A 26,251-nucleotide genomic window follows, 5' to 3' on the forward strand; every position below is an offset into this window, starting at 1 on the left:
AGATACAGCACATTAACTGCAAATTGCTCTCTGAGTGTACTTAGGTCACTCACTCCTAGGAACATACAGTTTCTGGTCCACAACGTTTCTTACACCTAAAGGTCTTTTGGATTTCGGGTAGATCATGTAGTAAGCATTATCGTGTGGAATGTTCTGTATTATATACGTGTATTACAAATATATTTTAATTTGGAAATTTCGTGGTTCAGTTCACTAGACTTTTCGTGGGTTTTTAAAAGAACATAATCACCAATTTATATTTTGAAACTTTCAGATTTTTATCATGTCTTTTAGATCTAGATTCAGCTTTTTGCTTTGCCCTTTTTCTGACTAATTCTTTCTTTTGACTCAACCCCAAACTTGTACAAGGTGGAAACTCTAGTTTTTCCTCAATTAAACTTTTACTTCTGCTGCCTAACAAAATGTCTTCCGGTGGGAATCCAGTAGATTCATGATGTAAGGTGTTCATGACATTCTCAAAATCCGATATAAATCTACCCCAGGCTCTATGGTTATGACTGCAGTACGTTCTATACAATCTCCCGATTTCTCGCATGTACCTTTCAACCGGGTTGCTAGCAGGATGGTAGGCTGCGATATATTTAACCTCCACACCATTTTGCTCCATTCCGTCTTTCCAAATTTTGGATATGAACTGGGGACCATTGTCAGATAGTACTGCCTTGGGATTCCCGATGGTTCTGAAGTATTCGACCATCCTACTAAATACAGCTTTTGCTGTTGCTTTTTTCAAGGGGTATAATTTCATAAACTTTGAGAATACTTCCAAAATTACTAAAACATATGCACAATTTCTCGAAGTCTTTGGGAGGGGACCATACAAATCTACAGATAATAATTCTAGGGTGTCTTCAGGTAATGTACTTTGCATTGGACCTCTACTAGTTCTGTTCGGTACTTTGGCCTTTTGGCAGACATCACACGACTTAATTCGTTCATTTACCTTCTTACTGACACTATCAGCAATCACTACTACATCATTCAATTTATCCAAACATTTCTTTGGCCCACTATGCCCCAATGCTAAATGAAAATAATCTACAACATCAGTATCAAACTGGTATGGCCAACATACTCTCCATTCCTCAGTGATTAAATCTTTCCTCCTATATAAAATGCCTTTAAAAATTTTGTAATATTTCTTAATTTGAGGATACTGCCCACTGTCAAAATTTACCTTCACAGATTTCCAGGTCGGATCCTCATTCTGATGGTATCTCATATTTTTACATATTTGCTCAATTTTCCTTTTTCCTGAAACCTCTTTCACATACGTGATCCGAAAAGTACCCTCTTCACCATTTTCATCGGGCACTTCACTCATACCATTAGGCAATCGAGATAAAGCATCTGCCACATAATTCTCAGTACCCTTAACATAGCAAATCTCGTAATCAAATTGTTGCAGGTACAAAGCCTAATGAGTTAGCCTACCATTAAGTAAACGACAATCTTTAAGAAAAGTTAAAGCTTTGTGGTCAGTATGTATGATGAGCTTATGGCCCCACAGATAACTTCTGAATTTCTTTAAACCTCATATAATGGCTAAAGCTTCATTTTCCGATATAGTGTAGTTTCTCTCGTATTTTGTTAGAGTTCTACTTGCAAACGCGATAGTCCTGTATTCGATGTCTTTGCCATCACAGATTTCTTGGAATACTTCTATACCAATTCCATAAGCACTGCTGTCAGTACTCATGTGGAAAAGTTTTGACAGTATGGGGTGATGCAAGATATTGTCATTCAAAAGTTCACTTTTTAAATTTTCAAAATCTCTCATACACCCTTCAGTCCACACAAAATCACTATTTTTCTTAAGTAGATTATTCAAATGAGGACTTCTAAAAACTTGCCCCTTAACGAATTTTCTATAGAACCCACATAACCCTAAAAAGGCTTTCAACTGTTTTCTATTTCTAGGAGCTGGACACCCTGCTATTGCACTTAACTTTTCCGGGTCCTTGCCAATACCGGTCGTAGTAATAATGTGCCCCAGAAACTTTATTTCCGACTTCACAAATTCACATGTCTTCCACTTAAGTGCCCCCTGCTTGTAGAGCAAAAAAACTAACTGCAATAATTCACAATGCTCTTGCCATTCTTCTGTAGCAATTAGTAAATCATCTACATAAATGATTAGCCAGGAACTCAATTCTCTCCCTAATACCAAGTCCAGTGCCCTAATAAATACTGCCACAGAAGTGCTAAGCCCAAATGGCACTACTTTATACTGATAGCATTTCCCGGCGAATAGAAAAGCGGTATATTTACGGGATTCTTTGCTCAATGGGATTTTCCAGTATCTGGCAGTCATGTCCAGACTGGTTAAATACTTCACATTATAAAATTTTTGGAGCATTTCGTCCAGATTATCAGTTCTGTCTATTTCCTTCTTTACAATTTTGTTCCAATTCCTGGCGTCAATAACTACTCTTACTCCCCCATTCCTTTTGTTCACGATGATTAGGGGACTATTATATTCTCTACTACTCCGTTCGATTACACCCCATTCTATCATTTTATCTATTTCCACTTGCACAGCCTGCCTCTTTGATATGGGTACCGAAAACGGTCTTACAAAGAAAGGTTTATGCTCTATTGTCTCAATCTGGTATTCGAAGTTCTTAACTAGGCCAGGTTTGTCCGAAAATACGGTGTTATTACTTTCTAAAATATCAAGCAATTCTGTTTTCCGATCAGGAGATATCTCCTTCAAATTTTCCACAATTTCTTTAAAATTATGCCCCTGCTTGTCACTCTCATCTATTAACCTCTGGACATGGTACACCTCATACATATTTGTCAAACCATCATTCCCTTGGTCGATCTCCAACAATAAAGAATCAATTTCTGAATCGAACACCTTCCCATTGTCCTCAAATTTTAATTCCAAATTTCTAGATGCATTATTAATTTTGATCACTTCCTGGCTACAATCAATAATAACCTTTTCTTTATCTAACCAACCTATTCCCAGAATCATTTCAGTACTCAACCAAAAAATCGTGTTCAAATTTTTGTCCTTTTATACTAAATTCAACCAAAATCTGGTTCTTTACCGGCTTGCTAGTCTTGCCAGTAGCACCAACAATTTTTACACCCGTCACTGACATAATTACTAGTCCAGGCTTATCACAAATGTGTTCGAAAAACGACTGGGAGATTGCACTTATGTGAGATCCAGTATCAAGAAGTACTTGCAATTTCACATTATAAATTTCAACTGGTATTACAGTTTGTTTAACCGTCAAATGCTTTTCATTGTTGTAGTCTTCCCTAAGCAAATCCGGATCGACGATAACATCGTCCCAAGATATGCTTTTATTATTCACATCACCTATATCTGGCGGTTTCTTTGGTTCCGGGAGTTCAAAGTCATTAATTACTTGAACTCTTTGTAAAATAGATCCTGAGTCGTCAGGTGACTCTTTGTTTCTTTGTTCAGTCTCAACATCTGGATTTTGTTTTGAAACTTCGTCATCATTAGGTACAATAGTACAATTAGCTGTATCCCCATTATTTTCACTAGTACCGAAATATTCGTCATCTGAACTATCGTCAGAATCCGACCACTCTGGATCGCTTTCAGGTTCTAACATAAAAGCTTTCCTGAGACAGGCACTAAGTTCTCCCTCTGCATTTTCGTCAGGCTTTAATTTTAATTCAATATCCTCTTTTGGCAAAACGGCCTCATTATCAGCTTTACTCACATCCACTGTTACTTCATATTTAGTGTAATCCTCGTGGACTTCAATTACTTTTAGGTAATCACCTGCCTCTTCCCCACGGTGCCTTTCGGTAGCAGCTTGTACTGTTGGCGGATAGTTAACAGAAGTTACTTCCTCGTCAATGCTTAGGATTTCATCCTCCAATTCCTTTCTATCTTTAACCTTCGTCCTATCGGCAGCACGCGTACTTGGCGCGGCGCTATTTATTCTCTCCTCTTTAAATTTGGGCCACGTCACCTTATCGAAGTCCCTACTATCTCCTTTTTCACTAATTAACCTCCTTGCCTCATACTGCTTCTTAAAATTTTCCCACTCACATTGCTTGAGGCCCTTGTACAGATCGTTGATCTGCACACGCCAATTACTTACTTCCGCTAATTCATTCTCGCCTTTTACTCTATTGCTAACCGCACCTCTCAGTGTATCCACAGTTTTGTCTATTATTTCCTTTGCCACAGAATTACCACTCTTAATGTATTCACCAGTTCTTACGGCTATGTTCGTACCTAATGCTGCCGCATTGCTAGCGTCTTCTCTCTGAACAGCTGTTCTGCTAGGCTGGGCCGTTGCCCCCTGATGCTCCACTCGCCTGTTAATATGTAGCACTCTGCGCAGCGAAGATGAGTCATCTGTGCGCGCACCTGACGCTTGTTCAGCAACGACACGTTGCGTCGTTCCACGCCTGTCTCTAACCTGTCTCATAATTTTACTGTCAGTCCGGTAACATTTCTTAAATCGGGGCCGGTATGTACTGTCCGCTTCCGTTTGGCCCGCAACGTTCGTGGAAATCAGTTTCCTGCGTCGTTATTATTTAGCGCGGTGTACCCTCTACCGCGACCTGGATAACTTCCTCTTCCTCTACCTCTACCTCTCTGTATCATATTGACGCGAAACCCATCGACGTCATTTCTCTCGTCATTATTACGGTTATTCCCGTTACTAAAATTTTGATGATTGGCACGACTTTCGCGCCAATGATCTTCGTATTCGACCCTTTCGAGAAACCCTTGGAAGCTGCGATGATTGGTTCTCACGTATCTCTTCGAATCTTCTGGAAGCTTTTTATATAGCTCCCATATGATTTCTGAATCGGATCTTCTCCCTCTTAAATGTGTCAATTTTCGGTACCAATATTCACAGAAATCTTTCAAAGAATTCCTGCCCCTGTTATCATGAAGCTTGGCCATGATAAACTCGCGCCACAAATGATCCTGTTTTTGTTCGGACCAATATTCTTCCGTAAACTTTCGCTTAAATTCTTCGAACGTCATTCGTTCGGTATTCATACTAATTCCCCAGCGCTTAGCGTCACCTGCTAAGGCGCTAATTACGACGTTTACCTTTTCCTGATCAGACAAGTGTTCAGGAAATATCCTCTCGCAATTTTTGATGAAATCTAACGGATGCCATCCGTTATGTTTCTTGGCGGCATCGCAGCGTTCCTCACCTTCCAATAGCTTCGTAAGTGGTGTGCCATTATAGACAACACCAGGCCTATCTTTAATTTTACTCTCAAGATCGAAAATTTTGCCTTGAACTTTTGAAGTATTTTGTTCACATTTTTGCACACATCCGGTCACTTTTTCGCCTAAATCTCTTTCAGTGTCTGATACTGCCTTTTTCAACTGTGATATTCCATGCTGACATACGTTTACGATCTCAGTTTTAAGACCGAATACTTTTTCGTCTACTTTTGTTTCGACTAGAGGCTCTACTTTCTCTTGGATGTTGAGAATTTCAACATCAAACCTACTGTTAAAGTTTTCAATTTCCTCCTGCATACTATCCATATTTTTATTAATTGTGTTAATTTCAAACTTCATAGTATTTACCACAGAACTTAAATTACCCACATTTTGTTCTACTTGTTCTATTTGTTTACTGATTTTAATTCCTTGTTCTTCGACCTGCGCTTTAATCTGACCAACTTGTGTTTTAAGCTGCTCGTCAACGTGTTTTTTAAGCTGATCATTTTGAGTTTTGAGCTGATTACTTTGAGTTTTAAGCTGCTCGTCAACATGTATTTTAAGCTGATCGTTCTGAGTTTTGAGCTGATTACTTTGAGTTTTAAGCTGCTCATCAACGTGTCTTTTAAGTTGACTAACCTGATTACCGACTTGTTTTTGAAGCTGATCATTCTGGCCTGCAATTTGTTTGGTTAATTGTTCAAATAAGTCGTTCATGCTTAAAATTTTCACAGTGTTTTGTTCTACGGAATCGGTGTGTTCCGATCCTACTTCAAAAGTTTCTTTCGGTTCTTTCTTTATCTATGGTGAATCAAACATGTCAGTGGATTCATTCACATACCCACTATCATCTACAAAGTCACCCTCTACTTATTGTTTTATTTCTTCCTGTGTTCTAGGCAATCTCGACATTTCAATCTGTTCGTTAACATGTTCGTGATATTGTATGTACGCCAATTGTCTACCGCTAACGCCATCTGATATCTGGCTGCGTACACTCCTGTCATTGCCAGCCGCATTTTCCATTTCGCTCGGCACATCTACTGTTTCTACGTTCTTGTCCATACTGAATGCCATTTGCACCTCTCCACTGTACTTGACGTTCACTGCTATTTACTTTATTGAATATTATTGCAATACGTGCCACTGAACATCCACTGTTCGGTATTCACATTAATTTGTGACCAACAACAACTGGATGTCCTGTCACCGGGAGCCACTTGTAACCCTACGCTCGGGCGCACGATACTCTTTAAAGCCTGTACTATGGTAAGTTGACGGGCTTCACCTTATAAGAAAGGATTTTGGTATATATGTTGACCGCGTGTACCTGAATAGAGGCAAAATCAGACTTTCACCCACTCATTAACAACAATGATACGTCAAGCAAGTCTGAAGTGCATCTACACGTTAGGACGGACAAGAAACAACACAGCAGATGCTACCAAATTGTTAATAATACGGTCGCCAGCCTGATTAGGCATTAACTGAGTTTCTTCCCAGTACAAGTTGATGCACGTTCATACAAAACAACACGTAATAACACTACATAATATGGTAAATTTAAGAACCAGAAAATCTACTGAACTAATAATTTCACTCTCTGTACTACTATGGACAAGCCATAAATACACAACAGTATACTATAATGTTTACTACAAACTTCGTACTGTCTATGGATCTGATTAAAATCGGGCATAGGTTACCCTAGAAATAGCACTTTCGAAACACACATACAATATAAATTTTGAAAAAGGTAAAACACTAATAAGTTTAGGTTTCATATTGACTTTAACTTTGTTGGTCAAATCAGTTCAGTACACTTCAGAATTTAAATGAATAGAAAAGAAAAGAGGGGGTGGGGTCCCTGAAACTGTTATGATCACTGTACTGAAATTTTTGATAATCGAAATCGTTAAGCACTCAAGATTTCCAATATATGAGTTACTACTCTCTTTGTCTTATTTCTTGCTCATTTAACTACCATTATTTTTGTCTCAAATTAATTAGCCTTCATTACTAAACCAATTTCAACATTATCTTCCAACTTTGTCAGACCTATATTATTGACCTATATATTCATTAACAACAAAGTTCTTTAAACATCATTCTAACATAGATAGGTCTGCAGGTAATTATTATTAACATAAACTTTAAATCTTCATCTCGGGACACTCGGATTGCACAACATGTGGAAAGGACCCTGTTTAGGTTAGTGATGAGGATAATTAAATGATAGGACAGTTCTGGTAAAAGTTAAGTTGTTATTGAACAGTACGGAACAAAAGTAACACTGGTCCACACGAATACAGTACTAAAAGTTTCAACCTGTTCGTATCGATGCGGCGGTTGGCGGGCGGCGAGATGGCGAGGCGCAGAGCACACATACAATCACAGCTATGGCTCTTGATGTATCGGCACTTTACTTCTTCATAGCATCGCAATATTTTTCCATTTAGTGCCTATGGAATTTTGCCATGCTGTATAGTTGTCGGAAACGGCACATCCGAGGCTCAATGAAACTACGTCATCCAGGAGAGCCTCCTCGATCCAGAGCGTGTTTCTCAGGCCGATGCCCAACTCCGACTACTACTGCTGAGCCCGTTATGCCGTACAGCGCCCGTGTGCATTTTCCCGCGCTCGCCTACCATCCACCTTTTACCTATCCCCTACAGACAGGGTATTCACCCGAGGTTTTGCATTCTACTTATCCTAATACATTGCCTACGTATGGACCAGGCGCACAATTACAACTTTAATATCTTACAACAGTTTCAACATTTCTTACACTTCTATTTTGTTATAATATTGCTTGCAATTTGTCATAAACTTTAATATTTACATCGAAAATTGTTTACAGTTTCTTTAACATAATGACATGAAAAGAAAAGAAATGAATTCAGAACATCGATTACACTAATTTATCGAAAATCAGAAGAAAAAATTATTATATGTACAATAGTGCAGCGTTGGTGTTACAATATTCGTGGCAAAGTAATTACTGTAACTTGTGTGTTTTGAGAGTATGCAATTTGAAGGCAATGACTCACTGATGATACACCAAAAACGCTTTGTTCGTGGTACACTTTATCATAATTAAATTTAAATTAGCAACATAGCTACGATTAAAGTTTTTAGAAAGTGGCAACACGCCAGGATTAGCTTTCATCGCTCAGCGGTTGGTTTAGCCTAGTTGGAACACTTCCTTGTTAGTAAATCATGATTTAGAAGATCTGATTAAAGAAACATGGGCAATATGCCTGCGAGCCCGTAGTAGATATGCCACTGCTATTGACTGATGGGTTAAAATGGCAAGGACAAAGTTGAGGAAAGTTCTTATTCAATACAGTGCCCAGAGCGCAAGGGAAATGAAATGCACTATAGAATACTACTATTCCGTTTTGAGAGATCTATATGATCAAGTTGCAGCAGGTTCCTCACTTCGGATAGCAGACATCAAAAAAGTCAAAGCCAAGTTACTTAATATCAAGAGAAGTCAAATGGAAGGGTTGAAAATAGAATTGAAGGCAAATTCGGTGTCAGAAGATGAACCTACTTCCCTATATCATTTAGTGAAACATACGGAAAACGGGAGAAGGACTTTTATTGAAGAAATTCGAACAAAACACGGTACGATTCTCACAACCCTGCAGGATATCATGGACGAGATTTATCGCTACTATTGCGAGCTATATTCTGTACATCAAAGTAGTGATGCTGCCTTGGAAGAATTCCTTGACATCCTAGCCCCACAGCTGACAGAAGATGACAACGAAAATTTTCTCGAGGTTGTCAGTGAAGAAGACGTGTATGAGACTCTGTGCGCCTCACCGCCAAAAAAATCCCCAGGACCGGATGGTCTGCCAGCAGAGTTTTACATCCGTTACTGGCCAATAGTAGATGCGAAAATCACAGACATTGTAAATGAGGTTATTCAGGGTAAAATGATTCCGGCTGAGTTTAAGGAGAGTAAAATTGTTCTGGTGCCAAAAAATAATGGAAACAAAGATTTAAATAATTTTCGTCCAATTTCACTGCTGAATTCTGATTATAAATTAATAGCTAGAATAATAAACAAGAGAATTTCATGCCCTACAGATAGAATTATTAGTCAACATCAGAACTGTGCGCAAGGCAGAACCATTTTTGAAAATCTAGCGGAATTCAGTGATATTATTGCAATAACTTCTGTAACAAACTTAAAGTGTGCTTTATTGTTTTTAAATTTTTATAAAGCGTTCGATGTAGTAAACCATGAATATCTTCTACAGACATTGAAGGAAATAGGTTTCAACGATAGGGTCATAAAGTTGATTAAGAACATAGCAACTGGAATAAATGCTAAAATAGCGGTGAATTGTCAACAATCCAGGCCGATGCAAATACAACGAGGTGTTCCTCAAGGAAGTTCTCTGTCCATGTCGCTCTTCGCCATTTCGCTGGAACCTTTCCTCCGACATGTCCATGCTACATTAAAAGGCTTAACATTATCGGGAAATAAAACAGTTATAACAGCCTATGCTGACGATATAGGGGTCATTATAAGGAATAATGACGAGGTAACCATGATAGCAACAGTGATTGATTCGTACTGTAGAGCATCTGGAGCCAATGCAAACGGAAAAACGTAAGATGTTAAATCTCAGAGATTTTGATAATATCAACGTCGAGTGGGCAAAATTAGTCCGACAGCATAAAACACTTGGGATCACCTTGACAGCATGCCCCATGAAAATGACGGCTTTTAATTGGAAAGTTGCAGCAGATAAAGTACAAGGAGCCATTGTAGAGAATTTAACTCGATATATGAACCAAGTTCAAAGAACACAGTATATCATCTCATGCATCCTTGCTAAGGCTTATTATACTGCCCAGTTGTTTCCAATACCGAGAATGATAGCGAGGAGAATAATGTCCAAAATCACACACTTTTTGTAGAGAGGTGAAGTGTTCAGAGTACCTGCTAAAGTAGCCACGTTAGATCCTAAAATTGGTGGACTAGGATTAACTGATATAACGGATAAAGCTTCTGCTCTTTTTATCAAAAGGCAAGTTAATTTAATAAGAGACTCGTGAGAAAGCACCAGCAAACTTTTCGAGATCATTAAACCTCCAAGCCTGCTTCCCCCGATTGACGTGCAGAATATCAACAGTCGCTTACAGCACGTGAGGATTTTCTGTGTTGAGTTCAGTTATGTCAGTGTCGAACTAAGGCAGTCCCGACACTTAGCATCGAGAACCATAATGCGGGAACGAAAGAAAAGCGAAGGAAGAAACAAAATAGAACGACAGTTTCCAAACATTGAGTGGACTGAGATTTGGAAAAACATTAGTTCTAATGTGCTCACGTCTAATATAAAACCGTCATGGTACAAGACAGTTAACAACATAGTTAGTACCAATGAAAGACTGCACGCAATCGGACTCTGTGAAACAAATTTATGTCAACAGTGCCATCTAGTTGACACAGTAATTCATAGATATACTTGCAGTGGTCACATGAATAGTTGGATGTGGATCTGGGAGCAAATAGCTCTGATTACAAGAACATCCCCTGAGTATATATCGCTGTCATTGATACTCAGGCCTGAAGCACGCTATTTCCCAGAAGCAAAAAATAACGCTGTGTACTGGTTGCTGGGAAATTTTGTTAACTACGTCCTTAACAAATTAGGATCCGATAGCATCATAGAGTTCAAGGTACACATGCTATGTGAGTTCCACAAAATTAGAAGCTATTCGAATCACATGAAAAAGTTCGGTAATATGCTAAAAATTGTATTTGAAAGAATGGGCATTGGTTAATATAAAAAAGAGGACTGTGTTGGCAGTGATGTATTGTAGTTACCTTAAGGATACTATTTAAGATTTTACAGTATATTTATGATGTGTGCTTTTTCTACTTCAGAGAGTAGTTTTTTGAAATTTATAAGCTAATGTACAGAACTTATGTGACATTGAGATTGTGTGTCTAATATTGCCAAACACCAAACATTAAAGGTGCATTATTGGCTTATACTAGAAATTTGGAAAAAGACGGTTTTCATAGAAATGTCCTTATCGATTGGTTAAAATCATGAGATTCTATCTGATAAATGTAATATTCAATGGATGGCCCATTGACCTGTTCATTTTTGCAGTGAAAGACTGATTATATAGATCTGATCACTTCAGATACTTAGATTCAATTAATGTCCAGAAAGTGTAGTTGGAAGGCTAGTCAACTTTATTATATATCTCCTTTCCGTCATTCTCTAGTATTTCAGAAATTGTCTAATATGATTGTTAAACTGCTTTATATTTAAAACTATCCCACCAACTTGCTGATATCCATCATAAAGAACTAATTATGCTTCTGTAAAGATTGCAGCTCATAATTCGAAGTGCTGATTTTACTTCTTCAGGTTCACGTTTGAATGTCTTTAAAATTTTTTTTTTGTTGATGTTTAATTTAATTCTTTCTGGTAATTTAGTCAGTAACACAATCTTCTGTGGTCTTTCCTTAACGTCAGCGTAATTGAAATGATCAAACCGTTTTGTTTAAATAACTTTATGTATGTATAAATTAGTATGAATTTGGAATGTCTAACATTGTTTTTTTTCATAAAGGTTTTTATAAAAAAAAAATTAGTAGCGTTACTGATTCTCAATGTGACGCATGAAGTAGCGGTGGATCGCGTCCTGTCCGATTATGTTTTCTTCCCTAACATTCGCGTTTTTGATGGGTTCTGGTGCTTTATTATTAGTTTGATATAAGTATATACTATAATATTTTATGTTATGTAAATGTAAGTTCACCTTTTTTGAGGAGTGAGTTTGTTAGATTTGTTAATCTACAGGACAGCTTTCGCTACTTGTATAAAGATACTTTGCTCCTTTTTCTTTTACGTTTCGTAATTCACATGTTGCAAAGATTCCGCTACTGGGTAGGGACAGTGATCAACTAAGAATGATCTTAGGGTTTTACTAAAATGTGGGAGTGATGAAATAATGTTTACCTTACGTGGAGAACTACTGCAAATTTGTATCGCACTGTTTGTAATGGCCTGCCTGTGTTGGTATTGACTGGACGTGGTACTTTCCTATCCGTTTCAAAACATTTACACGGATATTGAAGTCTTTATTTGTGTATATAACATATAGAACAACGTGACTAGCGTATGGACAATTGAGGTAATGTGCGTTTTAATAGAGCTAACGTGGAAGTCTTACGCACGCCCGGCGGCCGGGGTGGCCGAGCGGTTCTAGGCGCTACAGTCCGGAATAGAGCGACCGCTACGGTCGCAGGTTCGAATCCTGCCTCGGGCATGGATGTGTGTGATGTCCTTAGGTTAGTTAGGTTTAAGCAGTTCTAGGGGACTAATGACCTCAGAAGCTAAGTCCCATAGTGCTCAGAGCCATTTGAACAATTTTTTACGCACACTCGTTTAGTAAACAATGTTATTTAAGAACTAGAAACATCCCACGACTGCCACAGATGTGCGTTGTTGTCGCTTATACCACTGAGAGCTGGTTTCTCAGGAAGGGGGAGGATAAGGTTACGATTGTGGACGGAGACGTAATCAGTTACACTTGGTTGCACAACAAATACATAAACTTTATTTAAAGAAATTAAAATTTTAAAAGAATCTCTTAAAAATACACAATTGACAGTATGACGACCGAGGGCCTTATCATAGAAAAAAAGATTCCATAATGTACCATTGTGACCACATCCTTCCGTCGGACGGTCCATGTGTGTCGCCAGCGGTCGGGAGAGTACTGGCTGTCCGGACCTCACTGCTGCTCCGTCCCAACTCAACCCGCTCGGCACACGACGACCCGGAAATACTAAAGGCCGCTCCAAAAATGGTACCACAGTACGCGCTATCGATAAGTGGAGCTGCTGCCACTCACGGACAGACAAGGGGAACAAACGTAGTGGCGCCAGTGAACACACTAAGGAAACGAGACGCCACTATCGCTATTACAGGATGCCATAAATGGCATCAAGGCGAGCCGCTCACGGCTCATTCAAGTTGCGGCCCATGTACCGTGTGCACAAGCCGAATAGTTTCTGAGCGTTCAGCAGCATGTTCAATCCAGCCCGATCAACGTTCACGCTCGACAGCAAGTCCCGTGTGCAGACTGCTTTAGGCATTTAAAACCTTTTACACAAATAGTTACTTTTAACTGATGTTACAATTGCTTTGTGCTCAAAGAAATTGTTCTCTAATCCATTACTGGACATTAAGATTGCTACACCAAGAGGAAATACAGATGATATACAGGTATTAATTGGACAAATATGTTAAACCAGAACTGACATGTGATTGCATTTTCACGCTTTTTTTGTGCATAGATCCTGAGAAATCAGTTCCCAGAACAACCACCTCTGGCCGTAATAATGGCTTTGATACGCCTGGGCATTGAGTCAAACAGGGCTTGGATGGCGTGTACAGGTTCAGCTGACCATGCAGCTTCAACACGATACCACAGTTCATCAAGAGTAGTGACTGGCGTATTGTGACGAGCCAGTTGCTCGGCCACCATTGACCAAACGTTTCCAATTGGTGAGAGATCTGGGGAATGTGCTGGCCGGGGCAGCAGTCGACCATTTTCTGTATCCAGAAAGGTCGTGCATTATCCTGTTGAAATGTAGGGTTTCGCAGGGATAGAATGAAGGGTAGAGCCACGAGTCGTAACACATCTGAAATGTAATGTCCACCGTTTAAAGTGCCGTCAATACGAACAAGAGGTGACTGAGACATGTAACCAATGGCACACCATACCATCACGCCGGTTGATACGCAAGTATGGCGATGACGAATATATGCTTCCAATATGCGTTCACCGCGATGTCGCCAAACACGGATGCGACCATCATGATGCTGTAAATAGAACCTGAATTCATCCGAAAAAATGACGTTTTGCCATTCGTGCACCCAGGTTCGTCGTTGAGTACACCATCGCAGGCGATCCTGTCTCTGATGCAGCGTCAACGGTAACCGCAGCCATGGTCTCCGAGCTGATAGTCCATGCTGCTGCAAACGTCATCGAACTGTTCGTGCAGGTGGTTGTTGTCTTGCAAACGTCCCCATCTGTTGACTCAGGGATCGAGACGTGGCTGCACGATCCGTTACAGCCATGCGGATAAGATGCCTGTCATCTCTACTGCTAGTGGTACTAGGACGTTGGGATCCAGCACGGCGATCCGTATTGCCCTCCTGAACCCACCGATTCCATATTCTGCTAACAGTCATTGGATCTCGATCAACGCGAGGAGCAATGTCGCGATACGATAACCCGCAATCGCCATAGGCTACAATCCGACCTTTATCAAAGTCGGATAAGTGATGTTACAAATTTCTCGTCCTTACACGAGGCATCACAACAACGTTTCACCAGGCAACGTGGGGCAACATCTGTTTGTGTATGAGAAATCGGTTGGAAACTACCCTCATGTAAGCACGATGTAGGTGTCGCCACCGGATCCAACCTTGTGTGAATGCTCTGAAAAGCTAATCATTTACATATCACAGCATCTTCTTCCAGTCGGCTAAATTTCGCGTCTGTAGCACGTCATCTTCGTGGTGTAGCAATTTTAATGGCCAGTTGTGTACCTGTTGGGTAAAACCATTGTTAATAGATTTTTTTTAAAGGATGCATGAATTCATATTGGCCCGGCACCTCACCTCTCCTTCACAACTTCTACCACACTTGTTATATTAATGGCGATGTTGACGGAATGGAGTACATACAGACTCTTTCGCCTCTTGCGGTGGAGTACAAAGAATGAAGTGGCTCGCTGAATGGGACAGGTAATTTGCAACGACAATCGGGCGGAGAGGAGCGGGTCGCAGCCACGGAGCGCAAACCGCCGTTCCGGGTTTGCGTGTCCGCATTGTGACGCGTGACAAAGCGAGGGGGAGGCGTCGGCGTCAGCCACGGGCGCCGTGGCGCCGCAGCGCGTGTGTCTGCCACAGGCGACGCCGGCGCGGCTCGCGCTCACACGCGGCTCTGTTGCGATTTCAGCGCCGATCAGCTCCGCCGGCCGCCAAGCAGACTGGAAATGATTGCCCACCAACAGTACGTTAAGTACAGACTTAGCATCGAGTGGCAGTTAAAGCAAACACTGCGGTTTAAGTCTGCTCCAGCAAGAGATATTGTTTACGACGCTTAGTAATAGTGACAAGCCTCGGTTTGTAACATTAGCTTGAAGACAACAGCCTGTTTTAAAGAGGTTTGACTTATATGTACAAACTGGAGAAAAGGACACCTGACGAATACGTCAGAATAGTGCAGCTTAGGTAGGGCTCGTCGAATCGAGTAAAATTTGCCACGTAACTATTTGTGGGTTTATAGCCCCAGAGCCCCAGCCAATAAGTGTTTAACTCACAGGTAATACACTAATAGATCCCCGTAACATTTTATACTATTTTACGTAGAGTTGCTAAGTATTGTTTGATTACTCACTCATCCCAAAACTGGATTTTCTTGAATACGAGACGATACTTTTGCCATGGACTTCCTGAAGCCACTGTTCTTCTCAGTAGGCAATGCCCCTCCATTTGCACGTTACATTGGGCGCAATGTCGTCTGAATTCATTAATATAGTGAATTTGGCCCAATGATTAACTTGAAATGCTCATCGCAATCCGGCTGTAGCGACTTTGTTATGACTAATCAGGGAATGACTTTCATCACACATTTTATAAACACACATCTTAAGCAAGACAGTTATTGTCGATCATCACAGGAGGTGGAAAAGAGAGGCACACTGCTTGGAAAGAAAGAGCCAAGCGACGTACTCTCCAGGCGTACTGACTTCACACTCTGGAATTTTGGTAATCATTTTAATGCCGTGGTTACTATGGTGGACTGTTTCTTAAACATCTCTCTGTGCATTATTTAATTAGCAAAAAGGACGTGCCTTAGGAATTACGTATCGTGGAAGCTCCCCTAGAAACATTAGAACTAAAACACTCGCAACTACTGGGAAAAGGAAGTCAGCAGTCACATCTTTTCCTTTCATGCTAGTCGTATCACAGGTGGCTACAGTGAGTCACCAGTGTCTTGAGTTGGGTTTATCCGGACATTTATCTGTGATCTCCAGCCATGTTCCTGTAGAAAGGCTTTCCAGAGGTCGCCGTTAAAAGCATGGACAAGGGCTGCTTTTACCAGCGGCCTACGCAGTGGCTGTGGCGTCACATTGTGTCTTCTAGGTGTCCTGTGGTGAGGATTTCAGCCATGGAAGATGGTGTGTTGTTCTAAAATTCTCTTTTCCCTCAGAACTGCATCTTGTAGCTTGGATCAGTGAAGTTACCTGCATGCAGTTACTAGAGTGAGTGTTAGTGGTTTACGTTCACGAACTGTTTGTTTATTCGCTTCACTTTGCCTATCAATAGAACTTGTACATTTTCATGTAACTATGTTGTGTGACATTGAGTTAACCAGAATTGCTTCAGCAATTCAATGTTGGTGTTATTTGTTTAACACCTTACATATCACCCCCCCCCCCTTTTGCAATAATTTTTGTACTGGAGTTACACAATGGTATAAGCGTTGTCTAAGAAATTATAATTTTTCTCAAGCATTGAATATTGTTCAGCCACTTGGTCCAGTACTTACTCTGTTTCATTCTTTTGGTTATATACTTTAATTTTTAACGTGGTTAACTTTGTTATCGATTTAATTCTCTCCCTTAAATGAAGACTATACGTTTTTAGTCTGTTATCAATTTCTTTTTCTTATTTATTTAAATGAGTTGTGTGTATTTTAGATTTTATATCGAAGATGAGGACCTTCTCACATCGATCTTTTAATACTATTTTCTCAAAGAATTAATATTTAAATAACCGTAAGGAAGTAAAATACATTATATATAATCCAAATATGCGGTGTTTACATTCTGCTGTTTATTTGGAAAATTTTATGATTTTCACAACTAATGTAACTAACACTAATTTAAGCACCAGAATAATTCTTTAGCAAATCCCACTCATGTCAAAATTATGATTTATGCAAACTTCAAAAGTATTACAGTCGCAAATATTGTTCAGACACATAAATTATTCTACAAAAAACTACTCTAACAATGTCGTTTTTAAGAAATGTTGCTGAGCCGTGCAGCGACTCGTGCTACACCTTGTGTTTCGATTGCATTGGTTTTCCTTTTCTTCCCCCTGACATGTTTGTTTGATATGTTGTCTGTCACTATGTGGCTGCTTGGTTGTCTTTTCCCTCTGCTATCGATATCTGCGTTTTCGCTTCCAGGAAACTGCTAACCTCGTGTGGTGTCGTGGAAGTAGGGACTTTGCGCGCAGAGTGTGTAGAGGACACGGGAGGGCAGTGTGGCTCTCAAGCGCGGACCAGGCGTGGTCGGTTGTACCGAGTCGCCACGTGGTGTATGTCGGTTGTGTGTAATGAGCAGGTCGAGTTGACAGAAGAGCTACCTGCGTGTTGGTTGGATACAGAATCGCCCCACGAGTAGTTGCTGTTCATTTCGCCTTGGTGGGACGTTAACAAGCTTCTTTAAATCCTCCGTTTCCACACTGAAGTTTAAAAGGACACCTAACATGAAGGAGCAGTCACTATCTGTCAACGCTGCATAGAAGACGTTAACTCCGGTGACAGAGCGTGTTATCGCGTGACTGGTGTGTTGGGTACGATGGCGACGTGTGCGCGGTCGGATGTGTGGATCCTTGCCATCGGACGTCGTGTACTGCCTGTTCGAGCATAATTGCGAGTTATGTTCGTGGAAGGTTTAATCATTAAGTAATAATTTTGTGTAACCAGCGTCTCTTCTGCCTTGCGGCCTCCAGCGACCGGGCTTCCTGTCCCTGGCACCGGTGTAATTGAAGACAATGATCTTTCCTCCTCCTCTCGTTACTGTCCGATGGGAGGTGCAGTTTAGACAGTTTGTTTCGCTATTCTTTCGTGGGTTATGAGTAAATTCATGCTTCTTGTTGGTTGATCATGTGGTCGCTCGTTCAAGACCGTGTGGTGTTATGTTTCCTTGCATGAGGATAGCTCTAATTCTTTCAGCAAATTAAGCCATCTTGTAACAAGTTTCCGCTGCTTAAAAGTCGGTGCAGTGACCAGCCTGAGAGTGGCAATTATGTTCATGGGCGAATTTAAATTTTTCAGTATTATGTCTAGCTTGAGCATCCCTGGGTGGGTGATTTGTGGCCGCCTTACACGGGGCCGTCAGATCTGTTATGTTCTAATGATATTCCAGGACACTTTTGTTTAAAAATTTTTTTAAATTCCTCCAAGTTTTTAAATTCCTTTTATTGCCATTAATCGTGTGTTTGCTGAGACCTGTTTAATTTTTTTAATGGCGGTGTTGGTAGCTTCACTACCTCACCGTACTTTATTAACAAAGTTCTGTATTTACTTTAATAGCCTGTTTACTAATGTTCTTTAAATTTTTTAAACTGTTGTATTGCTATAAATTACTTTGATTGGAGTTAGCGGCGTGTTTTAAAAGGTAGTTTATTGCCGTACTGCTAGCTTCTGTGATTTTTCAAATTTCTCTTAAATTGTTGTAATGCTATAAATTTCTTGATTGCCGTTAGCGGCGTGTTTCAAAGGCTGTTTATTGCCGTACAGCTAGTTTCTGTAAGACACGAATAAAACATTTGTGAAAGTCTCGACAGTAAACTACTAGAAATTTGGCCCCGTTTCCCAACTCGTGGTGTGGCTTGTAGTAACCGTAACCACTGTCAGTTGCATTGATAATTATGCATGAATGAATTTAAAAAAAAATATTACTCATAGATAGTAAATTAACTTCACAAAAATGTTATCTTTCAGACCTAATATACGTGAACAAGTTCTCTTTTTATCATATTATTCTAATTTCTTTACAAAAAGGTTTCTCCTGCCTTGTTCATGATACTAAGATTATGAAAATACGGTTATACAGTTATTATTCAGACACTTAAGATATTGTACAGAAAGATGTACATTGTAGCAAATCGATATGAATACGTCGAATTCTTATGTTAATTGTTGTACTTTTTGCAGCTTTTTCACTATCTGATACTGATCTTTATCTAATCTCTACCACCATTTTCACATGGTGTCTACGAATGTTATTGCTTGAGTTTGGCGGCGAATGTCTGCACGAAGCTGAAGGACTTGTGCTAGGTACTTGTCGGCAACTCGTTAGGTGGTCAGCATCGTTCTTTGTCAAATTTTGCAACAGGATGTTGCCGTAGTTTGGTGTTACCCTCATAATGACTTTTTGGTGCAGATTCTCGTGGAGTATTGATTTTGAAAACTTGTATTACTCCCCTCAAGGCATTGCTGAAGTTATTTATATTTTAGTACCACTTCGCAGACAACTAGTTTACAATAGGATGTGTATTTGGAAAAGTGTATCTTGATATATTTTCACCCATATTCTCTCTTCAAAATCAGGCTTGGGACTCTTCATCTTATGTTCTTCCAAGCATCTTCCTTTCTTCAGACTGCATCCTTGTGTGTTCTCCGGCAGCATATAGGAAATTTTTGACTACTAGTTTCTTTGAAGTTTTACGTCCTTTAGTGTTTCAACCAATGATTAGGATGTGTAGTTCAGCACTGATAGACTGATTTTCCTTCACTTCAGTATAATATCGCAGTCTGGTGGCAACAATGCGATTCTACACATATTTTTTTGCCAAACTGTGCCTCAGCCAAGCTAGGGTTTCAGCGAGGTGTTTGGTCTCTAGTCCACGCACTTGTTGATGTTTCATTTGTTTTGTGGCCCTTCATTCCCTGCAGTCCTTCTGACTTGAGTATCGGTCGAAAGTGAATTTTCGCGAAGCCTGGACCCAACGTCGATCCTCTGCTTCTCACCCACCCTCCTTGTATTTTATAATGGCAAGATTGCTACCGCAGTTACGTACAAGTGTTGGCTTGGTTACAAATCGCCACCTTTCTAGCGCCCTTGCCGGTGTCTCCGCATCATAGAAAATCGTTGATCTCGTCCATTCACGTCCCATATACATTTTCAGCGGTCGTCCGTCGCACTGACATGATCAACTGACAATTGTTTCTTGCAGGAGGTCGAGTACAAAAATCTTTCCTTACAATCTACCTTATGCCTAATACCTAATTTATGCCTCTTAAGAAATTCTTTACATGGTTCGACGTCCTATCTCTGTGTTACAGTTCTAGTTTCACTATCAGGTTCCAATTTTTTCCTGGTATCTTGAGCTAATGAGATTCCTTATGTTCGTCATGTGTGGTGTCATGGTGTGGTATGTTAGTGCGTCATGCTATTAGATCATCACCTTTGCAAACTCTCCATATCATGTTAAAGGCTGCATATACAAATTTAAAGTAATCCTCAGGTATCTGTCTCCTATTTTCCTCAGACTTCTGGTCACGTCCTATCTCAAACATACTTGATGGCTTCTTTGATGTATTTACTGATGCCTATTAGTGATCATTCATCATGCGTTTTAATATGGCTTTTATGATAGTCCTAAACCCTTACCTAACTCATTCTATGCTTGGTTCGTTCTGTATATACCATTTTGTGTGAATGGCGGAACATCGTTCCTTAGGTCTGGAAGGCTCTTCAACCTATGTTTGACACTGTACCGCCCTGGCTCAAAGAGAGATGTAATGCTCTCAAATGTTACGTTACCCTTTCCCATGTCCAGCGCCTGTTATGACGTCCACCGTTAATTTCGGTATGATAACGAAATTGGCTTCGATCTGTTGACCTTGGCATGTGAGAGTTAACCTTGTTTGTTTATTGATATCCACAGCATGATATCCGATGGGAACCTTCATTTTAATCTTCTTCGGTTTCACGATCGGTAATTCATTAGAATTTCATTCGTTAAATAAATTATCCGAAATTGCTGTTAGTTCACTTCCGCTGTCTATGATGACATTAACTGGGATATTCGCTACCATGTCCTTCACAACTGGTTGAATTTCGACCAGTTTGCTCTGTTCTTCCTCATGTCCCAGCATTAAAGCATCCTGTATTGGATCATATGTGAGTCGTTTCAGGATTTTCACCTGTGAAATCGAACCTTCTTTCGGATATGGCTCGATCGTTATCTCTCTCTCTCTTCTACACCTTCTTCTTCACATTTAACTCCGTCTTCCCTCAACTACATCTACCGCTTCTTCCTCCGTGGAAACTACCAAATAATTGCATCTAAATGCCCTTATATCTCTGTAACTTCCATCATTGTACACATAGCAACCTGTGCCCAATTGTAATTTATTTTCTACTCCCTTCGACTGCGCATTATTCTCCTTGGGTTCGTTTTCCTGGTCTCAGCCTCAAATAACACTGCAATTCTAATTACTTCGTCGCTATTCTCTTCTCCGATTGCGCCTGCCGCTGTTAGTTCGTTTCTTCATCGGTATCCTCCCACTTACTTTCTCCCCAGCATGATGTTGTTTTCCTGCCTTTGTTTGGTCCCTACGATCCTACTTCCTCATTTATTTCCTGTCGTAAGAAAATGTTTAGTTCCCCCAACTCTATGTCATTTTCTTGGAATAGGCTCTCCCTAGTTTCAGTATTAAATAACTCTGCAATGCTAAATACTTTACCTCTTATCCCGACTTGTGTTATGCTTGCATCATTTTGTTCCCGCAGTCCGATTTTTTGCGAAATTCTCCCAATTATTTCCTGCCCGACCTGCCTTTTGCGATGTCTCGACTTCTTTCGGTCCTTGTGGTTCTGTTCCTTCATCTTTCACCTCTCGTGATATGGTGTATATCCTCTTATTACATTGCTGCTGCTTGCTACGGTAGGTGTGCTGTTCTCCTTGACTTGGGTACTGTCTCGTCAGTTGGTACGTTTTTCGGGGTTTCGTGGCCTTATCTCTACGTCTTCTTTCGGTCGTTCCTGGCTTTGTTCGACTTGGTGGTAATTCGTCGGCCTGTTTGTCCTGCAATACCCATTGGCATTACCGTTCTTCCCCCTGTAACACTTACTGCCATTTCTGGGTGGATAAACATTGCCATTTCTTGTTCCGTTCCCATAACCGTTTCTTTGTTGGAATCTATTGTCACTTCTCTGAGCGAAGTTATCACGTGCTCCGTAAAAGCTGACATTCCTTCGTGCGGTCTCTGGCGCATTTCGCGGTCTTTCATTCATGTTTTCCCGCGCGTTTCGTTTTTTCTTGAGTCATCTTCCGAGAATATGAATTGTAATTCCCTCAAAATTCCTTTGAAGGCTTCCACTGTATTGCCTCCACGCCCTACCAATGACTGGTGGTATTTTACCGGCAGCTTCATGGTACAAAATAATTGTTCAAACGTCTCTGAGCACTAGGGGACTTAACAACTGAGGTCATCAGTGCCCTAGAACTTAGACACTTAAACCTAAATAACCTAAGGACATCACTCACATCCATGCCCGAGGCAGGATTCGAACCTGCGACCGTAGCGATCGCGCGGTTCCAGACTGAAGCGCCTAGAACCGCTCGGCCACAACGGCCGACTTCATGGTACACAATTTAACCAATTCTCCATAGCTGTATGGCAATCAAAACGTTTCTTTTTCTTTGCTATTGCTTCGAAAAATTTTACAGGGTTCTTCTCTTCGGAATCCTCGGAGTATGGATTTTGTAATAGTTCACATATCACGCTATCTTGCGCTTCACTCGTCCGGTAGCGTGAGAGGAACTTATCTCTGAAATCTTCATATGATCCACGTGTAGCTGCTACGTTTTGCATCGTTTCTGCTACTGTTCCAGGCATGTACGCACATATAAAGTCTAGTGTGTGAGCTAATGTCTATTGTTCTGGTAGTCCCACTTTGTATTGAACAATGAAGCTTCTGTGAATGCAGTGAGTTTCCTTCACAGAAATGCTGAAACTTCCTTTCCTATGGGGGTATGAACATTGTCGTACCTCGTCATGGTACCGTACGAATTTCGAGAGGCCTCGCCGCTTCTGTTCCCAATCATTTGACGTGTTGGTATTCAGGTTGTGATAAATCCATTGGATACTGTCCACTGTTACTTTCGCCTAGTCTGGCATGATATTGTCACAATGGAAAGCAATAACTTTCTTCCATCGGCTCTGCGCGAGTGTCGGTATGTTTTACGGTATAGCCTTCGCGCCCTTGCATTTCCATGTCGGCCGGCCGGTGTGGCCGTGCGGTTTTAGGCGCTACAGTCTGGAACCAGGTGACCGCTGCGGTCACAGGTTCGAATCCTGCCTCGGGCATGGATGTGTGTGATGTCCTTAGGTTAGTTAGGTTTACTTAGTTCTAAGTTCTAGGCGACTGATGATCTCAGAAGCCGCATAGCGCTCAGAGCCCTTTCCATGTCGCGTATTGGCCCAGTGGCTTGCCTGGCTAACCTTGCCACTTCATCATGTGGTCACAATTGTTCCGATAATTATGCTTGTGGTACCCAATGTCTTCGTGGTGTCGTCTGCTCTTCGTGAGTTTCGGAACGTGCCTGTGGCATCGCAGGTAGTCGGTTGAAACGCGTATGTACTCGGTAGCAGCGATGGCGAGGCATGACAGAATCTCTGACCAGAGAGTTATTTATCGTGGCTAGGCTGCGCTTGACCGCGCGAGAGTTCAGTTCAGTTGCGAGAAAGTTGTTGTACGTAGCGAGTCGCGAGAGCATGTAGTAGCGCGCGAGAGACAGTCGCAGTTGTGTTTGAGGCGTCGGCGGGCGTCGACATGGGGCTCTGGTGAAGGTTCAGGACGAGGTGTGTTTTTAAATAAGGTAATGAAGCAGCATTGCGCTCATCTGATAATGTAATGTATCTTAACAGTAATTAATTTGTTCAAGAATCGCCCCAATAATAATTTTGTTCTGAAAGCAATTTTTTAAGAAAATAATCATTACAATTGAGACAATACTTCCTATGCTTTTCCTGCCAGAATCAATTTATCAGATTTGCACAAGGGCCTAAGGTCAGCGCAGATGACCTTATAAAATTTATGAGGTTCATCATAACATTAATTTTGTGGGGACTTAATATTTTTGCACATTGTTATTATCGTTGAGTTTTACTACTGTGGGAAGCTAACATTTGGCTCTATTTGCATTTTCATTCAATTCATATTATTTAAAAATAATTACAGGGAGGTTACACTTGGCGACCCTGCCAGGATCGTATTTCTTTGAGAATCTTCTGAAAAGTAGTCAGATATCTGCTCTTATTTACTTAATATAATTAGCATTTGGCGCAACGCTTTTACTAATTTTATGACCTTCTTTCCTCAGATCATCGGCAATTCGTTGCTCTGTTGTATTTGTGTTTGTTGCTTTTTGCATTGTGCTTATTTCATTTGTGAGTAATTGTGACTATTGTGAAAATGCCGCGAAAGACTGTGAATAGTGTATCGCGAGGTATTATGAATGAAATTACCGACTTAAACAACTTCACCGATAGTACTTGTAACACGCAGTGTAATGATGACAATCCTGCGTTCACTGACAATCAGTGCGTTCCAACCACTCAAGATGATTTTTGTCTTAATGATGAACAAACGAACTCGATTGTGTCCTCTGTTAATTTGAAAACAATTGATGACGCGGGGCGCCCTATTGTAATGAGCGCTGCCCAGCTTAACACACCCGGTTTGGAAAATTCAAGTAACGCACAGACAAATTTTTCTAATGAAAATGGACAGTGTACTGAAAGTACGACGGATTTATTTAATTCCGAAATAGTGACTGACAGTGCACATTCGACTGGCAAACCTTTTTGTAAATCCCAGAACAACCAAATGGTTACAGAAAGCGAGACAATTCTAGATCCACCAATAAATAGCACAGAGAATAGAAATGCTAATTTTGTGTCGGATCCAATTATGGCATTGTTGCTACAAATGAGTAATCAACTTAATGAAAATCGGGAAGATTTCAAACAACTTAATGAAAAACAAGACAGAGTGAAAAGTTAGACAACAATTCCAGACAGTTAAATGAAAAATTAGACAACAATTTCAGACAGCTTAGTGAACAAATTAGAGCCGTTGCCGCACAATGTCATGATACTAAGGAACAATTACGCGAGGAAATTGACAGCAGAACTTTCGCGCACAATGGATGAAAAGATAGATGCGAAATTCGACCAACAGAACACTCACATTGGCGAACGTTTTAATCACCACATACAAAACAGTGATACGCGTTTCCGCAAATTCATACAGGATCAAAATAAAGTAAAACGTCAAGTAATGGCAACAATCACAGCACAGAGACAGGAAGAAAAACGTAAATTGTTCGCGAAAGCAAAGACTTACGTAGACAACAATATTGCTACAGTGTCTGACGAAATTAATACCATCAAACAGTCGAACACAGAATTATGTGACGAAATTTCCGATCTTAAATCGAAAACAGACACATACACAACAGATTTTCAAACAGTGACCGACGGACTCGAACAATTACAGCTAACACAGGATTCCGATGTCGTCAAAGCTGACGTTAAAAAACTGAACGAAACTACACGGTAATTGCAAAAACAGATTAATGCCTCAGACACTAAAGCCGATGATCAGGTAAAAATACTGACTGAAAAATATGATGAATTGGCCAGTCGTATCGATGTTATCGAAAGTACTAATGACAATAAATCAGAAGATACTGCACCGGTTTCATTTAGCCAAACACCTGAATTTCAAAATTTACAGCAGACAATTAATGAGATCGATTCATCTAATAACACCTTACGTAGAAAATTGTCAAGTTTACAGCAAGAAGTAGCAGAGATAAAAAATCTTTCAGTTAATAACACATCACAGCAGACGCCACTTTCTGAACATTTGTCAGACTCACGCAGCGCGTATAATTTGGGTAACCTACAGAGAGTACGCAACTTGAAATCCGAAATGACACAATCAGATTCTCTCACAAACCTGAACGTGTTCTCAAATTCAGTGAAGAGAACATAGATAACGAGCAAATTATATCCGTAAGAAAATCGAAGGAACTTAATAATGACAGAGTGCAAATACACGATTTGAACTGTATACGACTATTTATTTTTGTATTTTCACCACTATTACCTGTAATGCAGAAACTAGCTTTGAACTGGATACGACAATTTGCTCTTGAATTT

The sequence above is a fragment of the Schistocerca serialis genome, chromosome 7 (assembly GCF_023864345.2).
Source record: "Schistocerca serialis cubense isolate TAMUIC-IGC-003099 chromosome 7, iqSchSeri2.2, whole genome shotgun sequence".
Lineage (NCBI taxonomy): Eukaryota > Metazoa > Arthropoda > Insecta > Orthoptera > Acrididae > Schistocerca > Schistocerca serialis.